At 48.1% G+C, this 19843-nt stretch overlaps 1 long non-coding RNA gene across 1 annotated transcript in view; it reads right to left on the reverse strand.

Moving 5' to 3' along the window:
* The window catches only part of LOC134558197 (uncharacterized), a 131510-nt gene extending 113241 nt beyond the window's left edge, over positions 1-18269 (reverse strand). The window contains exon 1 of the long non-coding RNA XR_010082324.1: positions 17889-18269. This is a non-coding gene — a long non-coding RNA (uncharacterized LOC134558197). The remainder of the gene's footprint in view (positions 1-17888) is intronic.
* Positions 18270-19843: the final 1574 nt, after the last annotated feature.

Below are 19843 nucleotides of genomic sequence, written 5' to 3' on the forward strand. Positions count from 1 at the left end.
ACTCGAGCTTGAGATGTCAGGTCAGAAGCACCTCGTATCGCCTCTCACATAAATGAAACACAGTGAAAAAGTAGCAAAGAAATTGTTTTCTCTTGTAGAGCTGTATGGAGAGAAGTTACAGAAGCATGAACCCTTTTTCCCAGGCTCCTACAGGAATAATTTTAATTCTGAAAACCAGAAATGAAGATTAGTAAAGGCAGGAAGAAGCATGAAGAAGAGGTGGAACCTCTTACCTACTTTTTCTTTCTTTCTTTCTTTCTTTTTTTTTTTTTTTTTTTTGCTTAAGGCTATTTCTCTTCTGCTTGCTCTAGAGGAAGGCACTGACTCCTAGTGTAGTTTCCAACCTTTCCACAAACCCCTTCGAAGCTGAGCTTCTCACCTCTCAGCGCAGCCTGGAGGCACCTCACATTCCTCCTGTCCACCTCACCTCTCAGGACCACTCTGCATGAGGCAGACATCCAGTTTCAGCCAAAAGACTGAATATCAACAACAGAGATTCCATCTAAATACCCTCTTCTTTAAAAATAGCTTTTAGATTAATAACTGAAGACAACTACCTTTGAAGACTGAATTTAATATATGGAGGTCAACCCAAGCCTCACCAACAGATGTTGATGTCCTGTGGGACAGCAAGTAAGCTAAAAACTACACTTTCATGTTTAAAATCACACCCTGTAAACAGTATTTCTGCTGTGTGCAAAGGATCTAGTAAAACTAATTGGTGCAAAGGGACTCCCATATTCTTCAGAAGGAAATCTACCCTGACACAGCCACATTATCTGTTAACAATGCCTCATTTTGCAATAAACCCCAGCTATAATACTACATCATATCATAGAGAGATAAGCATAACTAATGCCAGGGTTGTTCATGCTTCCAGTTATCTTTGACAGTTATAAAGAGCATAACTGCAAATAACATTTGCTAGAAGGAGCTCTTAAATGTACTTAAGAGTTTCTAAACCTTATTTCCTTATCCAGATTATTACATCCCTTATGTAAGCCCTGGTGACACTGAAAATTAAGTCACCTGTCTAAAATAAAAGTCACCTCACCCTTATGCAACCACAAGTCACCTTTAGCAAGGGGAAAGGCAGCAGGAGGTACTGCCAGAAGGACAAGCACAGACTCCAAAATGACAAACAAGAGCTGGGTGAAGACAGGTAGCAAGTGACAAAAGGAGGAGAGAAGGTATTTACAGCTGTGAATCACACATTTCCCCAGACATCTTTCCATTAACGATGAACATCATAAATTCCCTAAATAATGCAAGGAAAATTAGTTTAATCATTTAAAGGCATCATCAATAATAAATGCGCCAGCTCCAGATGCTAACCTCCCCATTCCTCCATCCTCAGGGACTGTTAGATTGCTGTCACATTTTAATTCTGGAAAGACGCTTCAGTATCAGGGTCAGGAGAATGAAGGAAGTACCTGGGACCAAGGACTGTCAGCCCTGCTGGGTGTAAAAGCTCTTTGCACCACGGCTGCCATTCCTGTGTGATAAAGCTGCAATCAAAGTGCTGTTCTTGTTTGCTCAGGTGAAGTGCTTGCAGCACAGGTTTGCACTGAGATAGCTGGGGGCAGATAAGAGGAGAGCCCTTCCCACCTGCCAGGAGAAGGTCCCACCAAGGACCCGCAAGGATAAGAAGAGGCTGCTCGGGAGGCAGCACATCCATCACCTGCAGCACAGCAGGTGCAAGGGTGATGCCACATCTCAGTGTACCCAGCTGCTGCATCAGCACCAGCATCAGCATCTGGATGACAAGGGGAAGCAGAAAATGATGCATGGCCACCTTTCAGTACCAGACTGCTCAGGAATGAAGAGCAAAAGAAGATTTAAGAGCTTTGAGCTCCATCACTGCAATGCTGCTGGCAAAACCTACCATGCACCCAGGAGCATCCTCTACAGCACATGAAAATCGAGATTTCCCAGCTCACCTTGACCTGGATACTGTCTCCTCTGAGCCATCTGCCACCTCATCAGCACACAAGTCACACCTTCCCTGAGGTGTGGACTCTGTTGCTCTGCCATGACAAAATCATTATCCCAAGGGCTGCTGCTGCCATAGCAACCCTGGCCACTGAAAACGAAGGGAATGAATTGGTTGTGCAGGACTGGTGGGAGGAACTGGGCACATTTGGGGATGCCCTACTCACAGTATGACAGAAGGGAAAGGAAAAGGGGCCAAAACCCAAAATCATGGGGACAACATGTTTCCAAAATGCCCATTTTCCAGAAAAGCCTTTTGCCTGCAAATATAAGAGGGATGCAGGAAGCAGGAGAATAAATCTGCATAAAACTGGCAGATAGTTTTGACTTCCAAAGGCATATTTTGACATCCTCAAAACAAAAGGAGGGTGACCACAAGCAGAGACAGAAACCCAACTGTCCAGAGCAACCATCAGCAAGTGATTCAGTGTCTCATGGCAAGGAAACCCAGCCTGCTGCCTCTGCCAAATTCCTAACAGGGGCTGGGGTGGGGCAAGAGGTTTGTGCCACCAGACCATGATTTCTATTGTTTCAACTTTTCTCTCTTCCCTTGGATTCAGAATCTGTGCTATTTTAAGCAACTATGCTAAAAAAAATACCCAGAATGTAATGCCTGTTTGTGCTGCCCATAAAAATCTTTTCCACTGGAACAAAGATTTAAACCTCTGAGTCAAAATGACTTTACAATGAGGGGCTGATTATCAAGAGGGCCAGAATATCCTCTTATTAGAAAAATGTTCACTGGGTTTCCTGAACTTTACATGGTGGTATTAACTCAGTGGCTCGTTTGGTTAGATGTAGGCAATATCAGCTGTCTCTGACACAGGGGGAAAAGCAGCTAGGTATTTTATGATACAGAAAAAGAGCTTAAGGCAAGTGTGTGTGAACATGTGGCATGTGTATTCATACATGCACATACATGTGTGGACACATGTGTCCTTCTGATCATTGTCAAAAAAGATTCAGGAAAGAAAAACACAAAATCACAACAAACAAAGGATGGGAAGGATCAAAGGATGCACTCCACCCGCTTGTCTCAAGCAGAACAAACCTACGGCACTTTTTAAAAATTATTATTATTTGTCTATTTCAGTACAAGCATCATGGGGGAAGATTCAAGCCCTGTTTGTACAAGTCCAATGTGAACACTTAAGGCAGTCTGGAAGAGATTCATCTGGCTTCAGCTGGACTGACATAAAAGTACTGCCTTATCCACTTTAGCCGAAACTGGTTTTTTTTAGAGACTTGTTCTATTGGTACAATATTTATTTGCAGACAGACTATGGTACAGAAAGGGCAGGTACACAGGCTGGGCAGCACCCAGGCAGAGATCCATCCACAGTCTGGTTGTCTGGGGATGCCTGTCCTGCCACCATCCTTAGGAAGTATCTCCCAGGCCCTGCTGGTTTTTTTGGGCTAGATCAGCTCCAGCAGCCCCTGATCCTGGGCCTGTTTTTGGGGTGAGCTCTACTCCAAAGCTTTGCACCACTGATAGCCAATGGCAACTGTGTGTGCCCTGTGCCACCTCCCAACCTGCTCTGTGCAGCAGCTGCCCCAGAGAAACTCCGCCCTTGCTGACCAAGCACAGAGGGTAAAGCACATGTAAAATGCTCTGCTTGCTGTTAGGCAGCAGGACAGATCAGATTTTAAGGCAACAAGGTACCAGCTATGAGCCTAAAACTTGCCTTTATACGTGTCAGAGCAGATTCCTGTAATAGAGACATCTTTCTCCATCCCACTGACCCAGATCTGAACCAGAACCCACCAAGGAGAGGTTCTGGAAGGGTTCCTAGGCTATTTTTTAGGTTCCAGAGCCAACAGATAGTCAAAGTTTGGCCTCCTAGCAAGCAAAGAAATCATATCCAACAATTGCATCCAAATTAAAAAAAAAAATACCCCAGGGAGACTAGCACAGTGTAAAACTCTTATTTACAAGTTTTTTGGCTGTTCTTTCATCACCAGAATTTACTGGAAAAACTAAAAAGCAATCATCACTTTACAAACATGTTTTGCTCTGCACAACTCCTGCCCCCAGCTTTACAGGGAGAACATCAACAGGAAGACAGGAGTCCACCGCCGCCCCAGGAAGCTGCAGTGTGCACTCCTCTTGCCTTGTCAAAACCCCATCTCTCAATTTATATACTCTGCAATAATTATTTTGCTAATCACAGGCTGCTCTGTGCTCCTCAACATGGATTATTATGATTAGAGCTGGCTCAGCTGCAAACACGCTCGCTTTCCAAACACACGGCGCTGGGCTGGAGAAGAGGGGTGGGGGGTTAATCCTTTACTGGATGCAGCTTGAGGCAGTGAATGGTATTCTGGCCTGTAATTTCTTTAAACAGGAAAAATAACATCTTGCAGGAGATTTTCCATTTTGAGTTAGCACAGAATCACCACAAAAAGAAAAAAAAAATACTGGGTAAGGCAACATAACACATACTATGGCCTTCTTTCAACTCATCAGCTATATTTATCTCTGAACTGTAGCACAGAAGCATATTTCACTTAGAAAAACTTTTAAGCTGCTTAAAAGTGACACTGAAGTAGCAAAGGCCACACACTTAGATACTGGAGGGGAAGAAAGGAAAGATTTATTTGTTCAGAAGCTGTAAACTAGCTGGAATCTGCCACCTACAACTCATCACCAAGCCCTCTGGTGAGTAGGCATGACTTGGGCACAAGCCAACGTGAGCTTGAAATGTTTTGGTAGAAAACTGCTCATATGACCCAGCTACTATTTAGCCATCTATTTCACTTTCACCCACAGTTTGCTTTCTTCTGTTTTGTTTTGAAGCACCTGCCTTTGACCAGGGCCAGAGACACAATGCTGGCTAAGGACAACATGAGCATCTCTCTCCATATCTCTTAAGTCTACCTCACTTAAGCCCAAAAATTTAGGACCAGCAGCATTGCAAGCCTCAGCATTGAATCTGAGAGAACCTGTACAGTGACAGCTCAGCATTAGGTAGACCTGTCTCTAGAAACAAATTTTCTGGGCTGTCTGCCAGATTACCTCAGCCATGATCTCCTCCTTATGCTTTCCAAGGCAAAGTCTTTGCCATCCCCCAAGTCAACCCATGTCACTCAGTGTCCCACCTTGGGGCAGCAGCTGTTAGAGTTCAGGTGCCACCACTGTGTTCAGTGGACTGACAGCACCAAACTCATGAGAAGATAAACAGCCCCTTCCTGAGCCAAACTAAACCAGGGAAAAAAAAAAAACTAAACTAAAACAAACATTTGGGCAAGCAAGCGAAATGGGATCAGGCCTGAGTGTCTTGAAAATAGCACATCACCCTACCAATTCTCACTAAATGATCCTTGGGTGCAAGAGGCATCAGCAGGATCAGGTTATAAGCGTGGCCTGAAATCCAAGGGGGCTGAGGGTTGGGGGTGAGAGGCACAGGACACTTGCACAACTTGTGAAAGTCTGCACTGCAGAGGGGAAAAAAAAGGGAAAAAAAAATGAAGTGTCATCTTGGATGAAACATGACACTGAGTGTTCACATTTCACATAAGAAGCTCCACATATTATCATCAGCCACATGCAGGAACAGTCTGGAGTATGATTTCTGTTTATTCACCTTGATGACATCCTTTGAAATTTTCTGCTCGGGTTACATCTTTCCAAGAAATAAAAAAACCCTCTTTCCATCTATTGGAAGGAAAGCCCCTCCACAGGTCTGTGTGCCTCAACCACACTCAGCAGAGCTCACCCAGCCTGACCCCAGGGAGTGCTGGCTGGGCACGTTCAGGATCTGCCATGCACAGAAAATAACCAAGGCCACAAACTGGGGCTTAGAAGCATCTGGGGCTTTTCAGGATGGGAAATGCAGTGCTGAGTCCTGAGATTTGAGCGGGGGGAAAAAACCAAAACAGCAGTGCAAGCAAAGTCACCCAACCAATGCGCTTGCTGCAAGGCTGATGCAGATGAGAATAAAATGTCTGCTGTCTAGTGATATTGAGCATGTTCTGCAGATCACCAACACCAAAGCCCTTCCCATTTCAGGTCTCTCTGTTTCCATAACCCAAAGCAGTTGAAATGCTGTTTTACTGTCTACAAGTCAACCCCTGAAAGAGGCAGTTTGGCAGCACTCACTGCTTGCACAGACTGGGAAGTGCTGTGCAGGACGTGTCCCCAGCTCCTGCTCCCGATGCTGCCTGCATGCTCCTCCCGGGTGGCATCTTCTTAGGGGGATGGGGATTGCTCAAATCAAGCCCTCACCAATGCACACACAAATCCACCAGCTCAACTCCTCCCACAGCCAAAAGCTCTGCCATCAGGGTACGGCAGCCCTCGCAGAGCCACCACAAACCAGGGCCTCAATCCTCTGCAGGGCAGAAACACGGCTGAAAACCAGTGGAAGAGCCCTGGACTTGCAGCACAACAGAGAAGGCTACTAAAATTAATGGCAGAAAGATCAGAGGTAACAGAAGGAATGCAGACTCTGGGCTTGGAGTGCAGACTGCACCCACCATGGAAGGAAACCACTGATGCCGAGGTGCAGGGGACAACTGTGGCCATTAACCTCAATTCTACTGTTAACCATCAGATCTGAGAAATATCTACTTAGCCACAGCAGCTGCAATCCAGAGCAGGCAAGGGAAAACAAAACATTCAAGTTGAGAATAATTTAGAAAGAAGGGAAATGAGAGCAGCTCCAACTGACTTATTCCTTTTTTCCAAGAATTAAGGGCACAGCTGCCATCATTCTCAGGTCACCAACTCTTGGGGTGTGCTGAGAGGTTAACAGGGTGCTTGGCCAACCTGCCCTGGTGAGAGAAAGGAGAAGCCATGCAAAACAGAAATTATAAACCAGCCTGGAGGAGAAAAATGTGGACAAGAAGATAAAGAATGAAAAGCCAGAATAGAAAAGAAAGAGGAATGAAGGTAAGAAAAAAAAAGGGAAATAGGCCTATGAAAAATACCATAGGCATAACACTCAAACACAAAGTAGAACAGAAACAGAGTAGAGAGAAACTAGGAGGAACAAGCAAAGTTAGAGACAAACAAGCAATTATGCTTTCACACATGTTTGTATACACATAAGAGACAAAAAGTGTTACTTGTATATAGGTATATTCATACAAACAAAAGTAGAAAAACTGTGCCACGCTTTATCTACACTGCCCTGGACAAAAGACAGTTCTCTCCTGTGAGTGTGGTGAGACAGTGGTACATGTTGCCCAGGGAAGCTGTGGGTTTCCTCATTCCTGGAAGTGTTCAAGGTCACACAGGATGGAGCTTCAAGCAACCTGCCCTAGTAGAAGGTACTCCTGCACATGGCAAGGGATTTGGAACTACATGATCTTTAAGGTCCCTTCCAACCCAAACCATTTTACAGTTTCTGTGATTCTGTCTTCCCCACCAGTCAGGTCAGCACTGACAGTTTTCACTGGCATGGAAATGCTTTCTGTACACTTCTTGCACCAAGCTGGCTGCCAGAGCTTTACTGCTCTTCAGAGCCGAAACAACACAGGAGCTATTGAAGCAAATTCACTCTATAGCAGCGTGTTTATGGTCATCGTGTGCACAAACAGCCACAGATGCCCAGGAGGAATATCAGCACTGTTAGCTACTGGCATTACACACAGCACCAGCAAGAGCTTGAGATACCAAACGTGCCTGTGCTGGATGTTACGTAAAAATAGAACACAAAGGTCAGACCCTGTCCCAGAGACCCAATGACCTAGGGTAAAACCAAGATATAGATAGAAAGCAGAAACAAATAAGGCAGGCTGACCAGAATGGAGCCATGCCAAAGGAGACACTGTCAACTCACCATACATGGCAATCCTGGATGGGCACATCTAAGAATCCAGCTTTAGACAGGAAGCTGGGAAGGGGTCAACCACAACACAGAAGGAGCAAAGACCCAGCTATTCCCTGTTCCCCGAACTCCTGCTTAAACCACTAATGGATATGGTGTAAAGATCTCCTGTTACTGAAGCAACCAGCAGTAAGCAGTAGCCCACATCAGAACCACCACATCCATCAAACCACACAGAAACAACCCCTAACTAAAGTGGCCACAGTGCCCATCTTGACTGCAAGATTCCTCTAACTGCTGGTTTGTTTAAATGTCACATTTTGAGACATAGAAAACAGATGGGGACCAAAAGCCCTCCATTAATTTACTTCGAATCTGTGAGACCATCACCAGTAATAAATGAGGCAACATAGTTAAAAAAAAGTTTAACATGTAACACATTTCTATCAGTAGCACAGCTTGCTTGAACCTGTTAATGCAACAAGGTGCTGCAGTCTTGTGACTGCAGAAAATTTCTAATAATTAACCCTAGTTTGAAATGGGTGAAGAAAGGGAGGGCAGAGCTAAGGACATCTGGGCCCGTACCTTAATCTTGCAATTTCCTAACTTTTTTTATATTCCTAAAAGTCTCAAATCAGTGTGGGTAACTGGAACTACAGTCAAAGGCATTTTTCTCAATGCTATTTAAACACTGCAGCCATCACCATATTATCTTCTGGGTACTGTATTAGCTGATGAACTAACATCTGATATATGTTCTTTCTCTTCCTTCCTCCAACCCAGCAGTGGAGGGTCTTGTTCTGCTTCTGTGTTCCTTAACTGTCTTTAAACATCATACAAAACATTGCCATATATTTAGGAAAAGGACCTTCAATTGTTAAGCATAACTTGGAGCAGAATATTATGATGTATGATCTCTATCTCTTGAGGTTGCACAATTTATGCAAAACTGGACCCTCAGAGAGAAGAGCTTCATTTTCTTGCAGGAAGTTCCTATGGCCTTTGGCACAAAGTTTTAAGCAATCTTCCTGCTACCTGAGGCAATTCAGGGAACACAACTAACAGGAGAACAAAAGACCTCAAAACCTTGTCTGTATTTCCAACAGAAGCCAGCAAAGAAAGACACACAGCTGCGATGGGCCGCAGCTTCCCGGATGGGCTGGTGCTCCCTCCACTCACAGGCTCCCTACACAAGAATGTCACTGCTGCTGACAAGCCAAGACACAGCCAATGCCAAGGACAAGACCAGGACTCTTCCCATGCAGAGGTGCTGGACCTGCTCAACAATCAGAGATAAGAGAAACACCAGAAGAAGGAAGTTTACTACCAGGAGAAAGTCAAGAGCACTCCTAACCCTCCGACTCAACTGACCACCTGTGGACAGCAGGGCAGCTGCAGGCTCTTCACCCCCTTCCCCTTGCTCTTGGGCACTGCTGGAGCTCAGAGGGCTGTTCCTCAGCAATGAGCCAACAGTGCTCAGGAATTTGGCTCCCTGGTACAAAAGGTTTAAAGAGATCACCTTCACACTGTGGCCACCTGGGCTGCCCAGCCAGATCACCTCCTGCTCAAGGCAGTATGAGGCTCCACGTGCCAAAATTGGTGAGAGGAGGCAATCTCATAATTTTTCCTGTGGTACCATCCACTTCAAAGAAAATCATACATGACTTCCACACTCCTTCTTCTGGTGCCATTGTGCCCTGCCACTGTGGAAGGACGTCAGGAGCCTCTGTGCAGAATTGCTCTGCTGGCCAAGCCTCCAATGAAACAGCAGCCACTGGAGTTCAGCCTTAATGCTTGGCAGCTTCTAATGGGCATTGAATACCTTTAAATAAAATATTAATGTTATATGCAGTATTTCATGGGTCTACAGGCTTTGTCACACCTTAGGGACGCATTAAAGAGATTTAGCCCTGATCTTCAAGAGAGCATGGATCCCACATGTCAGCCCATCCCTGATGGTATCTCCTACCTTCACAGCCTGAGCTGTCTTTTTGCTGTCTTTTGCCACAGTGGAGACATTTTTACCTGCTCAGCATCCTGATTTGCTAAGCAGAACAAGATACAGGTATTTATCACCATGAACATTAGCACTCCTAATATTATTACAAGAAGGTGAAATGCATTATCAAGAACAACTTGTAAGGTTTCCCAGTGTTGGATCTCTGCTATCCATTCCCCTACCATACTGCTGTGATCCATGATGTGGTGTTAATTAACAGAGGGATATATGGAATTTAAATCCTATTTATTGTAATTTGTCTCACAAAAGTACCCAAGAAAAATAATCACCAGTAGTTATCAAAAATATCCTGCACAAGCAGGTATTTTGTAAAAATCTCTCAGGTCATCAGGATTTATAAAGAAGGGAGGGCCAGTGAGTACCCACAGAAGAGTCCAGGCTGAACCCCCAGAAAATATAATGTGGGTTATGCTAATGGCAACATCTTGAACAGGCTACAACCTATCTCAAAGATAGTTACACCCAAACTAGTACTAGTAACCTGTAGATTGTACCTTAAAATTAACCTTAAAATGAAAATTACAAAATCACTGCAATTTCCCTTCCCTTTTCTTCCTCCATATGAAGAACAGCCAGTGACTGTGCTATGAAAGATGAAAAGCCAGTACTCACTATTACCTGTCACAATAAAATAGGATCTAGGGAAGGTCTTATTTCCAGACCTTCAACATTTGCACTTGAAACATGTAGCTGCCTGGGAAGAAGTTTTCGAAAGCTTTTTTTCTGTCTGGCTGTGTTGGTTGCAGCCACCAGACCTCCCCCTCAAAGAGCACCTACACAAGTCATCACTGCCATTTCTGACCATGTCAAGCACAGGAGCTCAACCACTTCTATGAGGCTCTGAGGTCCACCTGACATTAGAGCTCTGCTACTCTAAGCTGTGAACAACCCTATTGAGAGAGTGGCTGTCCTGACACATTTGCAAGTGAAAGAGTCAAGCAGAAGAGTAGAAGCTGGGGGGAGAAAAATGGCTTGGTGAGCCACCAAACTCTCCCCACGGCCGATCACTGGGAACAACACTATCTTTTCAAGATGCTTGTAACAAGCAGAACTGGTGGATCTTCTTGTTAACAACCCAAGATAAGGAAAACTTCATGACAAATTTCCCTTCTGAACCTGTTTATCTTAATCACATTTATTTACTCTTCTTGTGTATTCAGGAAAGCTGGGCCTCCTTCCATCTTTATCCTGGAAACTTGAAAATAAATGGAGACCTAAAGCTCAGCTTTGCAGTTTTGCCTCAGTCACCACAAAAACAGAGACATGCTGGTGGGAAGAGCCCTCTGGGGTCACCTGTCCAACCTCCCAGCTCATAAACAAGGCTGATTATTTTCCTCTGTAACACCAAACACATGTACATTTTTGTACATTTTTATATAATCTAACAGCATTTTTATATAATCTAACAGCAGCCTTTTTAACAGTTAAGAAATGTGTAAAGCTTTCCTCATCCCCAAAAGCTAACTAACAAGAACCAAAACCAGATAAGAAATACCTGTAAATCAAAGGATTCAGCAACTGCAACCATCATCTTCTAAAACCCCTGATCAGCATCCCAGGTGCCTGTGCCACAGCATGAAGCTCTTGGCCTTTGCTCCCCCCAGGACAACTTCTGGGAAAATGTATTTCAGACTTTCCTACTCTTATGAAGGAAGATCAAAATGAAACAACCCATTATTATTATTTAAATAGGGCTGGAAAGATTGTTAAATATTTCCAAAAGGACGTGTGGTAGCTTTCTGCTCTGTGTGTTAAATTACAGGCCACGGCACTGATAGCTGTGACTACCTATTTACAACCCCTGGTGAAGCACAAAGGGGTTTTGGTACATCACTTCTAGAGATTGCTATAGCATGACTACATGATTGTACAATAAACATTATGTTTACAACACAGCTTATAAAATAATAATGATGGTTACACTGATGAGGATGATAATAATAATACCTAACATAGATATTAGCAAAGAGGGACTCATGCTTTATCCAGTCAGGGAGAGGTCAAGGGTTCAAGGACAGTCTGGGCTTTTGTGACTGCTCCACATCCCACAGGCTCACCCCGAGCCCAGGATTGCTGTTTCCACCCCATAAACGAGCACATGCAACACCACACGAATGCCAGCACTGCACCACAGGCAGGACAGCGATACCTGATCCAACACTGAACTGCAACAAAGCAGCACTGTCTGAAAGATGCCTAGGAAAAGCCACTTTTCCTAAACCTACAGAGGCTGTAAGAGTCTCCAGCCTCCTGCATCACATATTCCCTGCACAGCCAGCATGCCCCTTCCACTTGTGCACTCAGGGCTCCCTCCCTACCTGGGCAGGGAATTGTTCGAAGCAATGCAATGGATTTTCTTTTGGCTGGGATTTCACTCAGCCAACATTTTCAAGATGAGATGGTTGCACTATCATTAAATCTAGGCCTTAAAATACAAAGTGCTAATCAAGAGCTGCAGCTTGCTTCTTTTTTAAAAAAATAATACTCCTAAATGGGATTTTTCTTCTCTTTTTAAAGTTGCTGGCAACAGCTCCCCAACACCAGTTAAGATCTATACAGGACCTCACAGGATGCCACTCTTGCAGTACTGGTGAAAAGATGCAAAGAGTCTTTTGTTCTCCTGACAGGGAGGAAAAAATGAGACAAAAAACCTCTTAAATCCAGCTGTTGGGAATTCAGGAAAGGTACAAAGTTACCTGAGACAACAGGCATGCAGCATTTAAGCAGGCAGCAGACAACATGTCCCATGCCTGCTTGGGAATGACTTTGAACCCACAGGATTTCCTGCTTTACAGAAATCCCCTGAAGCAGGAGAACTTACAGTGGTACTAATGTGATGGCTTCCACCAATTCCAAGCAAAGAATCAGGATGCCGCATCCACACCAAAGGTGTTGCTGGGCTGACATACCCCTTAAGGAGCTCCATTCCAGCAGTAAAGCTAAAGCACAGATGAGGCAGCCAACCAGCAGGCACTCACGGGAGCCAGGCAGCACGGAACAGCCGCTCAGAGAAAGCCAGGGAAAAGCAGACTGGACCATCCAGATGGACAAAGGCAAGATGATGATGATGGGTGGTTTCAACCTTAAAATCAATGCACCAGACCCCTTCAAAATCTGGGGGCTCCCAACACAACCCACATTGTGCTGAGGGTCTCTACAAGCTGCTTGCAAAACCACATGATGGGATGTGGTCTTGCCACTCAGCTCTTTTCTGTACCTGCCTCAAAGGAAACAGCCTACAGCTCTGAGTACTGCTCTTGCAGTAGGGACCTTCTCTCCCCAAAACAGGAGAGCTTTCCAGGCTTTCTTTAGGCTTCTCTGCCATTCATTCTTACCTCTAGAAGAAGAGCTGGCTTCTGTGCCTGGAAAAGCCCCCAGCTTATAGATTACAACCCCAGTGATGTAAACCTCTCCCCTCAAAGTTCCCAAAATCCTGCAGCTCTTCACCAGTTACATGATCTGGCACTGGGTATTCCCGAGACAACAAAAGACTTGACAAAAGGCTGATTTGCAAAATATCTCATGCCAAAGACACTCTACTGTGCAATGACTCTTGCAAATATACACAGCCCTCCAGGGCTTTGGGCTCCTCTTCCTTGTCTGAGTGCTCCTCACACTGCAGCTCAGCTCAGCTCAGCCCACTCCCCAGCAGCACAGGTGAGCTCCCAACCTGCACAACCCAACCTCATGGTGTGGGAGGCATGGTCAAACATCCACTCTATAATCCAGGAACTTTGTAATGAGCTGATTTGAAGGAACCTACCCAGTAATTTTTATACAAAGCTGCTTCTACTGCTTCTTCTGACTCAGGTTTTAAGGCGGAAATGACTGAGAGAAAGAACCTGCCCCTTCTCTTGGCAATCTGTTTGAACAGCTAATCACTCTTGCCTTTCATTTCTAATTTGCCATAAATTCTGGCTTGAATTATTTACCAAGCACTGGTTCTAGCTCTGCCTGTCACTGCTGCATTCAAGAGCTCCTTCCTGCATGATGCACTGTATCAGCAGGAATTCATGGATCGTTTTCCCTTTGAGGTGATGGGAGACTTAACTGTAGTATCTGCTGACAAATGTAAGACACCAATAGCAGTGAAGATGCAACAGCCTCAGAAGGGGTGGGACAAACCATCCAGGAAAACCTGGGTGATACTCTACCAGTACCCCCCAATACTCAGGGTCTCCTACCCCAATTTCTAGGCTAGAGCTCTACACTGATTTTCACATCCATACCTTGAATTCACATAATTAATGAGACCATCCGAACATGCATTAAAAGGCATTCAGATCATACACATCTGGATGTTTTAGATCATACACATCCAGACCACTCCAAATGTCTGGCCAGTCCCAGTGCTAGAACAGGCTGCTGTGTTCAGCTGAGGAGAGCTGATGCTCCAGGTAATAATCTCAGTGCTTTTATCTGGGAAAAAAACACCACCAGCAAGCCCTATTTAAACAATCTCTGGCACTTGCCAGAGAGGGAGAGAACTGAGAACACTCCTTAACTGCAGCAGTGGCAGCTCAAAAAATGCTGTCCTCCTGGGAACTATACCCCACAGGTGAGCAAATGACAGGCACTGCACCCCCAGGTACAGCACTGCCATACACAGGCACACAGCAGTGCTGCTTGCCGGGACACTGAGCACTTTGCTACATAAGAAGATGGACAATCTCAAGAGCAGATGCAGCTGTGTGAGGGAAAATGTGCCCATACGCAGTGATAATGAGTCCAAGAGACAGACTATGATTTTATTCCCTTCTCACTCTTCATAAATATGACTAGGAACCATGCCCGTATTCAGTACTAAAGATATCAGCCATCTAGGAGGCAGAAAACAACAAGCTGTACTTCAAAATAAGATCAGTATCACTTTGTTGCAGAAAGGCAAAAGCTTCCTGATCAGTTATGCATTTTCCTCTCTGCTAGCTCAGTTTGCAGCTCTGCATCCCTCCTGGCTCACAAAGCAGGACATCACACCACACCACCAGCCCCCTGGCCAGCACTGAGAGGTCAAGGTGTCGTGCTCACCATCCCAGCATCTCCATCCCAGCAGCGATGCACTGAGAGCAGCACAGACTCCACTGAGGCTCTGATGGACCCATTTGCACTGCTGAACTGCTTGGCACATAGCTGCAGTGCACTGCACCACAAGTTCCTGACAGCAGACTTTGCTAAATTCATCTACTGGGAGCAAAAGGCAAGCCCCCAGTAATCCTGCAAGCAGCAGAAATGCCTCCTATGTCACAAAACAAAAACATTTTCCCATGGTTTGCCAGCACTACTGTCTGCATAGACCAATGGGGAAAAAACTTGTAAGCACGACCTTGCAATTCTGGGCAGAGCTGCATCAGCATAATTACTGAAAAAGTGTGCAGAAAGAGGCCCGTAGAAAAAGTGATATTGTAATAGTGCACTGAACACATTCAGCTGACAGGTGCTAAACAAACACAAGACACACCAATATCCTGAAAGTACAGATACACGTTTCTTTCCCTTAGCCTTGCTCCATATCAGCTTCCCCTGACTGCAATTTCTCATAAAAAAAGTAAATGAAATATATACAGCCAGGAAGCACAAGCTGCCTTTGTAAAGCATTCTGATTAAAAACAGGAAGATATGGTTCAAAACTTGCAAAGAGTTAAGCATAAGATCCAATCTTAGAAGATAAAAGTCCTTAATGAAACAAAAAGCTGGGCTTTGGCTGTGCAGGGGCACAGAGCAGAGAGCACAACATAACACAGAGCCACAGCACCGTGCTGCCATCAGGACACACAACTCACCGTCACCTCTGAAATCCGCCAGCTCTAGCCAAAGTTGTATTCCAAGCGTCCACTTTCACCTGGGAAGCCAATATTCCAATTTACAACCTAACTGGAACACACGATTCCTTTCTGCAACAGATAAACTCTTCGACGGTGGCAGGCCCGAGCCCTTCCTTGTTTTTGCGACTGCAGCCGGCTCTGACGCTGCTGGACACCAGCGAGCAGAGAGAGCGATGCCAAACGCTGCAGGCCCGCGGAGGCAGCGAGCTGGCACTGCTCCTGCTGTCCCTGCCCCTGCTGCCCCTGCTCCTGCTGTCCCTGCTATCCCTGCTCCTGCTGCCCCTGCTCCTGCTGCCCCTGCTCCTGCTGCCCCTGCTGTCTCTGCTGCCCCTGCTCCTGCTGTCCCTGCCCCTGCTGTCCCTGCTCCTGCTGTCCCTGCCCCTGCTGTCCCTGCTCCTGCTGTCCCTGCTCCTGCTGTCCCTGTGCAGGCAGCCCCCTCCCAGGGATGCCAGACACACACGAACATTTCACTCCAAACAGGTACAGAGGCGTTCCCACCGGCTGACAAACTGCACCTGTACCACTAATTACCTTAATATAACTTAAAGTGCACAGAGGCACAGTCAGACCAATGAGAATTACAACAATCCTGGATAGCTGTAAGCCATACTCCTCACTTAATGCCATGAAAGATGGAAGAGAGATGGGGAAAGAATAAAGTCAGAGGTGCATTTCTAAAATGATGCATAGTAAATATAAAATGACTTGAAACCCTCGGGGCTGCAAGCTGTCATTTATTGACATATGCAGCTCCTAGCACAAAAGAGCATCTTACTGCCTCATGTGCTTGGAAAACACACATATTTGTTAAATAATCTTAAAAATCACAATTGAAAGGAAACAGGATGTTTGTGACACATGATTAAGTATCAGAGAGTATACTTATTTATTAGTGATGTCCACACTTCAGAGCTGCATTTTTTTAACATCCTCGTAATTTGCAAGGATGTATTTAAGTACTCTTAAAATAATCCACACTAGTGGACTGCAGTTGGTAAAAACTGGCATTAGTGAGATTGCATTTCTGCTTTAGTGAAGAAGTATAAACACTCTCATGCAGCTGTAACATGTAGCATAATTGTGTTCTTCATATTTAGCAATGGCTAACATATTCTAATACACCCTCAGAAAAGCTCTTTTGTTGCAAATCAATGACTTAAATGACGTAAATTTTTTAACATATTGATAAAGAGGAACTAGTGTAGGGCTCACAACTCAATGTGTCTGACCAGACACGTGGCCAGGACATGTCTGAACTTGGCAACAAGGATGGGATCAAAAAGATCTCACTGAAGGCCTGCAGCATCACTCAGATTCAATTTTCGGTTCTGTCGGGATTTCTCTGCACGATATTTTAAGATGCAGCATCTAACAGTTTAATCGAATGAGATCCAAGTCCTAAAGCATCCACCCGCTCAGGGGAAACACATCAATATTATTTAGATATAAAAATGAAATGAGGCCTACTTAAGTACTCAAAACCCCCAAACAACTTTTTGAGGGAAACACGGCCTAAAAAACGATTTTGTAGCAACGATCTGTGGAACATGCAAAGACCCTTCCCCGGTCTATTTCTCCGGCCCTCCTGGTACCCGGCTCTGGACCAGGCCGAGCCCGGCAGGGCTGCCGAGCGCTGCGGGTCGCGGCTCCCCGGAGCCCGCACGAAGGCGGCAGCGGCAGCGAGGGCAGCGCAGCGGGGCAGGCACGGCCGGCCCCGCGCCCCGGCCTGCGCGCATTTTCCGCGCATTTTCCGCGCACTTGCGGAGGGCTGCTCCAGCCCCGCACCGCGGGGACCCCCACGTCACCTCCCTGCCCCGGGGGTGTCCCCACACCGCGGGACGTGAGGGTGGGCACCCCTTTCTTCTTCACCCGCTCCCCGCCTGGGTCCGGCAGCCCGGGGCGGGGGAGCTGCGGGGGATGGGCGCATCGCTGCGGGTCACCCCGAGCGCGCCGGCCCCATCGCGGCCGCGGCCGCCGTCGGACGGAGCCCCGGCCCCGTCTCCTCCCCATCCGCACGGGTCTCGGCGTGCAGTTGCTATTTTTAGGCCACTGGCGACCTAGCGCTTTAACAAAGATAAATAAATAACACGAAAGGCACCCTCCCCTCCCCCATCCGCGCTACCCCCGCGCCCGGGCTCCGAACTGCGCCGCGACCCGCACGCCCCGCCAGGGACTCCGATAACAACGCGGGGGGCTGGGGAAAGTAAAGGCAAAAGCAGAACAAATAAATAACCAGCCCCTGTCCCCGCACCCCGCCGCCCTCGCCGCGGTCCCGGTACTCACCGCGGCCCGCTGCGGGCAGGGGTCGGGCGGGCCGGGTCGGGCCGGGCGCGGAGCGGCGGGCGCGGAGCGGAGCGGGCCCCGCTGCCCATGTGCTCGCCCGAGCACGCGCTCGGCTCAATGGAACGTTGTGCTGGCGAGCGGCTCTGTGACGTCACCGCCCCCCGCCGCCCGCGGCCGCAGCCCGGGGCAGCGAGGCAGCCCGCCCCGTGCATCCCACCGCATCCCACCGCATCCCACCGCACCCCACAGCACCCCACCGCATCCCACCGCATCCCACCGCATCCCACAGCCCGCCCCGCGCTCCGGCCGCGCATCCCACAGCACCCCACAGCATCCCACCGCACCCCACAGCATCCCACCGCATCCCACCGCATCCCACCGCACCCCACAGCACCCCACCGCATCCCACCGCACCCCACAGCCCGCCCCGCGCTCCGGCCGCGCATCCCACAGCACCCCACAGCATCCCACCGCTCCCCACAGCATCCCACCGCATCCCACCGAATCCACAGCCCCTCATCCCACCGCATCCCACCTCATCCCACCGCATTCACAGCCCCGCATCCCACTGCATCCCACCGCCCCGCATCCCACTGCATCCCACCGCATCCCACCGCATCCCACCGCATCCCACTGCCTCGCATCCCACCGCCTTGCATCCCACCGCATCCCACTGCATCCCACCGCACCCCACCACATCCCACCACATCCCACCGCCTCACATCCCACCGCCAGCCCCGCGCCCCTGCCCCCCATGTCCCGCATCCCAACGCCAGCCCCGCGCTCCTGCCCCGCATCCCACCACATCCCACCGCCTCACATCCCACCGCCAGCCCCGCGCCCCTGCCCCCCATGTCCTGCATCCCAACGCCAGCCCCGCGCTCCTGCCCCGCATCCCACCACATCCCACCGCCTCACATCCCACCGCCAGCCCCGCGCCCCTGCCCCCCATGTCCCGCATCCCAACGCCAGCCCCGCGCTCCTGCCCCGCATCCCACCGCATCCCACCGCATCCCACCGCATCCCACTGCCTCGCATCCCACCGCCTTGCATCCCACCGCATCCCACTGCATCCCACCACACCCCACCGCATCCCACTACATCCCACAGCCCCGCATCCCACAGCCAGCCCCGCTCTTCTGCCCCACATCCCACCACATCCCACCGCCTCACATCCCACCGCCAGCCCCGCGCCCCTGCCCCCCATGTCCCGCATCCCAACGCCAGCCCCGCGCTCCTGCCCCGCATCCCACCGCATCCCACCACCCCGCATCCCACCAGCGGCACGGCTCCGCAGCCGGCGCCGCTCGCCCCGCACTGCACCGCCGGCCTCACACGGAGCAGCACTGCCGGCAGCGCACGCACCGCTCCGCACCGCAACGCCAGCGCGGCCAAGCCTCGGCGGACCTTGAAATTTAAGTAATTAATTAAAAGACCAGATTTTTTTCCGGCGGCGCTCCGCAGGTGCGGGGGAAGCCGGCGCGGGGGCGCGCAGCGTGCACGGGAAGGTTATGGGACCCTGTCCTGCTCCCTTGGACACGAAGGTGCCGCGGAAGAGCCGAATCAGCTTCAGCATCAGCGGATGGGCAGCACGGGAACCTTCACTGCCCGTCCTCCACAGTTGTTCACCCCAACAGAAGCCTTCGGCCTCATTTCTCCCAAACTCTGCGAGTTTGCTTCTTATAGATTTTTTTTTCTTTTAAATACCGTTCTCCCAAGTGCTGACATATGTCTGTCTCCAAGTTATCACAGGAGAGAAGGATACAAGCTTCACATACAAATGCAGAAAGTAGCTTTGCAGCCTTCTAGGAACTCAAAGAGAGAACATTGAGGCTACAGAACAGGCTGCAGACTGTTGAAACAGAAAAAGAGCAAACCTCAAACATATGGACAGAACAAGCCCTATTTCCATTTTCTGTTACTTCTCTTTTTTTTTTTTTTTTTTTTTTTTTTTT

This window comes from Prinia subflava, chromosome 1, assembly GCF_021018805.1.
Source record: "Prinia subflava isolate CZ2003 ecotype Zambia chromosome 1, Cam_Psub_1.2, whole genome shotgun sequence".
NCBI classification, from domain to species: Eukaryota; Metazoa; Chordata; class Aves; order Passeriformes; family Cisticolidae; genus Prinia; species Prinia subflava.